Source organism: Papaver somniferum, chromosome 8 (assembly GCF_003573695.1).
Source record: "Papaver somniferum cultivar HN1 chromosome 8, ASM357369v1, whole genome shotgun sequence".
NCBI lineage: Eukaryota > Viridiplantae > Streptophyta > Magnoliopsida > Ranunculales > Papaveraceae > Papaver > Papaver somniferum.
Genome location: NC_039365.1, coordinates 125,660,363 through 125,665,846, shown reverse-complemented (window position 1 = coordinate 125,665,846; position 5,484 = coordinate 125,660,363). Strand labels below are relative to the sequence as shown.

Genomic DNA, 5,484 nt, shown 5'->3' with positions numbered 1-5,484 from the left:
GATGAAGAGCTACAAAAGTTTATTTATCTATTTTTGTATTCCATATGTATTGATAGTTTTGTCATTAAAATTGACAAAGGGGGAGATTGTTAGAGCACTGCTCGGTCGAACTCTCATGCGTTGCTATCTTAAGCATGTTTGTCAATATTAGTGATAAAAACTATAATTCTTGATTTCTAGTCTACTATAGCTAAGTCTCGGACTAGGATAGAAAGTGTAGTTGAGCTCAAGAACTCCATGGCGATCATCATACAAGACGAAGAACTACTCAAGGAACTGGTGGAACTTGATTGACTAAAAGGTATGTGGAGACTTGAACTTATCTATCACTCAAAAGTCTATCTACTCTATCTCCTATCTTGAGACAAAAGTCGTTTTTCTATATAGAATTTGATTATACACATTTGCTATTTCGAGACGAGTTTATCTCGCTTATCTATTTCTCGAAATATGTGTTGGAAAGCTTTCGCTTTGTCCAAGTTCATCTTTACCTAGTGACGAAAGTCATGTTAAGTTTCAATTACTTGAAAATGACTTTGACGAAAAATGGTTTGTGAATAACAACTATATAATGTCCTCTAAGAATGTTTCAATGATTGAAATGAGAGTTTAGATTACATAACCATTGTTGGATGTAAGCATTGTGTGGTAACACATACATGTATAAGTCCTTATTCCTTGAACCAAAGTATGCGTACTTTGCTGCTCAGGAAAACCGGAACAGAGTCTGCGAACCCAGTCCGCATACTGTCGGAGGTTCTCTTCCCGAGAAAATTTGCTGGAGTTTGTGAACTATTAACAAACTTATTTCGGGTACTTAAGTCCGCGTACTTAGTCCGCATACTTAGGTTGGTTATTTTCTAAAAACGATTATTCGTGAACTTATATTAACTCACTACACCGATTTCTGGGGTTAGTAACAGAATTAACCGTTACTAAAAGGAGTTGTAACGGCTCTTGTCTGTTACAAAAAGGGGTATTACAATTTTTTTGCAATGGCAATGCAGCCGTTACGAATTTTTTGTTGTAACAGCGTTAGTAACAGCTTATATCCGTTACAAATGACACGTGGTAACAGCTTAGCACCGGTACGAATTTTTTGTAACAACACAGTCGTAACATCAAGCCGTTACGACCAGGTCAAGGTTGACTGGCAGTTCATTTTCTGCCGGAAATAAGCCGGAATTCTAAAATCAATACCCTGCATACACCTTTCAATACATTCATCATCCACACTTAACAATAATTACTTCAATCTATTCATATCACATTCTTTCAATTCATATCAGATTCATATAACAAAAAAACAGAAATTTATCTAAGTACCAAACCTTTTTTTTTGTTAAGTATCAAATTTCTAAGGGAATACATGGTGTCAACAGCAACTTGTTGTATTCTTTCAACAACTACTTAACATAATTCCTTAGTTTTGAGGAATACAACAACTTCTTAGAAACTTAAGAGAATTCCTAAGTTATGTGCGGCATAAAGCTCATACAACAATTGTTTACAACTAAGAGCATATAAGAATAAAACAAGCACATAACTCACATAACAGTCTCTGCCTTCTCTTGCTTAGTCTTTCGCTCTCAAATCCGAAACACTTCGCCTAACCTGCTTTAATAATACGTCTTAGCACCTAGAGGAAGTGAGTTGGTACCTGAGCCAATTCAAAAAAGAGAAACAAAGTTACGTCCAACTGATGCCAAGGATTGAAAATTGTATCAGTTTGAAAAGCTCAATGAAAAAGAGTCTGTAAACACTATGTTAGCCAGACCAACAAGTTAACAGCATCAACAACAACAAATTTCAAACACACTCACTTGTACAAGCTGGTTCTGGACCTTAGCAAATAGGGAATTATTCAGATGGCAAAGGCTGTTCCCAGAGTATATTTAACCAGGGTAGAGAATAGCTTTTTGACCTAAATATTATGTACAAGATTCTGATGGAGCATCGGTTTGAAGAAAATGTGGATATCAGGTTAAGCATGGAGGACACAAGGATATGCACAAACAAGAAAAGGTGAATAAGATACAAGATTAGATGAAGAGCTCATACCACAAGTGGAAGAAACAATAAACATGCAGAGTCACACATACAAAGTCAGAACTGGTAGCTTCAACACCCTCTCTACAGCATATAAGAGATTCCCCTTCAGATGTTGAGAGTCTTGGACACTTGAATTGATATACTACACCAGAGAGAGAAAAGTTCTGAGTGAGACGAAATATCCCTATATATTCCATGGTACAAATCTGCGAGGAAAAGTGTAAAAATTACCTTGTCCCTAGACTTGGAAAGCGCTTGCACATCATAGTTTGTATGTGCATATGATACCAGCTTCAGCCACCCAACACTAGCAAAAACCATTAGTGTTAAACCTGCACAAAAGCTAAATAACTCAAACCATGCTTTCTTACATACAACGGAAAAAAAAATCAAAATAATTAAACAAAAAAATGTATATGGCGAATGTAAGGATAAAGTGAAAATAACCTTGTTATTACTTACTGGTTCTGAAACAAGCTTATTTTGAGCTAGCTTTTCAACCATATAAGCAGCAACCACAAATAAAAGTAGGATGAGTGAAATTGAAAGAAACACAAAGCAAAACCATTTCATGTCAGGATATTCCACAAATATAGTTGCTTCAGACTCAAGATTTCATTTCCATCTTTTATACAAGGAAGCCAGGGAATTTTGTAAGAGAAATGAAAAGTGACAAGTCTCTGAGTGATGTACAGCTGAAATTAGCCTGCTCTTGACGCGACTAGCACAACAAAACAGGGAAGATACAGAAATTAGAGAAGACATAAACACCAATCAAACAACTAAAATCAGCAGGCATTTCATAAGATGCAGACAACAATTCATGCAACACTTACCAGGTCAACTAATTTAACAGCTGCTTTAAAGCAAAAAGCATAAAAACAGATGATCAAATTACCATGCGATTCATCTTGGCCATCAGTTTCTTTCTTGTCAAATCCTAGCTCAGCCAGAACTGCATCAAGTTCTGCAAGTTCCTTTTTCTTCAGCTCCTTCTTTGAAAGCTGCCTTTCTTCTTCTTTAGGTGGAAAAGGTGCCTGAGGCATCTTCACCACTGGTTCAAGAGTAAAAATTAGTAAATAGAAAGACAAATATTAAAAATAAAATAAAATTGCAACTCAATAGGCACGAAATAATACATATACCTTCTGAATGACATAATTATCCCAGTTAACACCGCCAGTTCGACCATTATCCTATTCAGCCTTGCCTGCAACTCATGCCACACACCTGCAATTGCAAATAGCTAAAACCCACTGCTAATGCACCAGCTTCAATTTATATGCTGCTTGCGCTTCAGGCTTACAACTTGAGCTAAAACCATTTCAAATCAAACCCAACAGCCTTCACCTGGTTGCCATCTCAGTTTCCATTGCAGCAGCTGCTTCAATCTCCATCTAGTGCTCAACCCATTTCTTTCATTCAGCCTTCCCAGTACCATTCACTTCAGCTCTGCAACAACAACTTCTCAACAGGACAACTAGCACCAGCTGAACCCTTACCAATCTCAGTTCCAGACCACCTGCAATGCCATGGCTTGATTGCACTCAGTTCAACCATCAACTTCATAGAAATTCATCTTCTACCACTTCAATATCATACAATATCCCACATAACCCTACTTCGAATCTTCTCAGACTCATCAACACAACACACAACAATTCTATCTCCACTTTCTGTAGCTTATAGAGCAGCTGCAACTTCAACACTTGAACTCAACCACCATCTCCATCTTCATATCTGCCAATTCCCATATACAACTTAATGTACATCTTTAACAAATAATGACTAATATAAATCATTTTTTTTACAAAAAGCATAGCAAACAAAATTGGAAATAATAAAGAGATCAAGGATTATACCCAATACGGCCTCAGTGCGACGGGAAACAAATTGAACCTTAAATCAATTTCCAAACTTTAACTTCCTCTCTATGATTTACCCTATCCTCTATAACCCGAGTTAATACAACTCCACCATATCCTCCTTCTGTTATTCAATCTACTATTTCCTCCTTTGATTTTGCACAAACTGAATACTAATTGCAGAAACCCTAACTCTATTTCTTACTGATTCGTCGTTCTTCAATCAATAATAACCCTAACCAAAACAAAATTCACAAACTCAGTAACACCTTCCTGATCCATTTACTTCTCCAGATTTCTTCTTAATTGATATGAACGATTTCTCAGTTCATGCTTTTGAGAAGAAAAAAAGCGAAAAACAACGAAAAAGAAGAAGTTGAGAAGAAAGAAATAGAAGAACATCGAAGAAGAAGAAGAAGAAGAAGAAGAATCTTAGGCCCTCTTTCTTCTGAGAGATCGATAAAGAGAGGAGGAGGAGGAACGATGAAAGAGAGACAGGAATAGGGATGATGAGGCGGAGAGAAAAAGATAAGATGTTTATTCTTAGGTTTTATGATTGAGATGCATCTCGAGAATAGAATGAAGGGTAGAGATATCAGTTTAGGAATACACGGTCTAGATGAAAGGAAAGAAAGCGCGCATGTGAATGGCACACGCACATACTCCAAGTGTTACGACCCATGTGTGACCAAGCGTGTGTCTCGCACGCCTATAAAAAATTTCATAACGGCTTAGCCTTGTTACAATTTTTTTAAAAATTAGTAACGGCTACAGCCTGTTACGAATTTTTCGTAACGGGAATTTTGTAACGGCCATAAAGCCGTAATGAATTGCCGTTACTAATCCGGGAATTTGGTGTAGTGACTAAGGAATGCAAGTTTGCAAACCGTGGCTATAAAGTTCATGAATCGATTCGAGTGAATCAAATCGTTTTTGCTTCGATTGTGTCTTGTATACTTTTATAAGACCTAAGCAATTGAACAACTCTCTAACTAGTTCATTTGAGTCATTTGAACTACTTTTGGTAAAGAAGAATATGGTTGATATGAAAGTGCTCATATGGATAACCATTTGGTTAAATACTATTGAACCAACGAATGTACATGTTTGGGTACAGTTATACAAACCTAAAAACGTGCATTTCATTTGTATGTAACAAGCTAAGTTTTCGATCTAACGGTTGAATAATATTAGCTTGAATCTAATTAGGTTTTTCATCTAACGGTGAATATTGAATGCTTTGTTACTAATCTAACATTGATTGCAAACCCTAATTTGAAATACTATATAATGGAGAACTCTAGCAACTAGGAAACCTAATCCCCACACCTCTTGTGTGATACTAGTTGTATAAGCTAGAGTCGATTCTCCTTTAACCTTAGGTTTCTACCGATACCCTGTAGGTTAACGACTTGAAGACTTCATTGGGATTGTGAAGCCAGACCGATACTACTTTCTTGAAGTTATGTGATCTGATCTTGTTGTTTCTATCGTATTGAGTACAATCGTAACGATTGGCTTGAGATTGATATCTCCGATAGGAAAGATATAAAAGTAATCACAAACA

The 5,484-nt window shown here is 36.5% G+C and overlaps 1 long non-coding RNA gene across 4 annotated transcripts; it reads right to left on the bottom strand.

The window, feature by feature from the left end:
• Window positions 1-1,367: 1,367 nt before the first annotated feature.
• Window positions 1,368-4,401, bottom strand: LOC113303763. 4 transcript variants are annotated; one of them, XR_003337755.1, is made up of 8 exons: window positions 3,915-4,401; window positions 3,198-3,792; window positions 2,951-3,106; window positions 2,515-2,773; window positions 2,284-2,384; window positions 2,062-2,194; window positions 1,824-1,945; window positions 1,368-1,660 (listed from the first exon to the last, which is right to left on the bottom strand). It is a non-coding gene; the product is annotated as an uncharacterized LOC113303763 (long non-coding RNA). The 4 variants fall into 4 exon arrangements; XR_003337754.1 differs by having other exon boundaries at window positions 2,515-3,106; window positions 3,198-3,282; window positions 3,403-3,792; XR_003337752.1 differs by having other exon boundaries at window positions 2,515-3,106.
• Window positions 4,402-5,484: the final 1,083 nt, after the last annotated feature.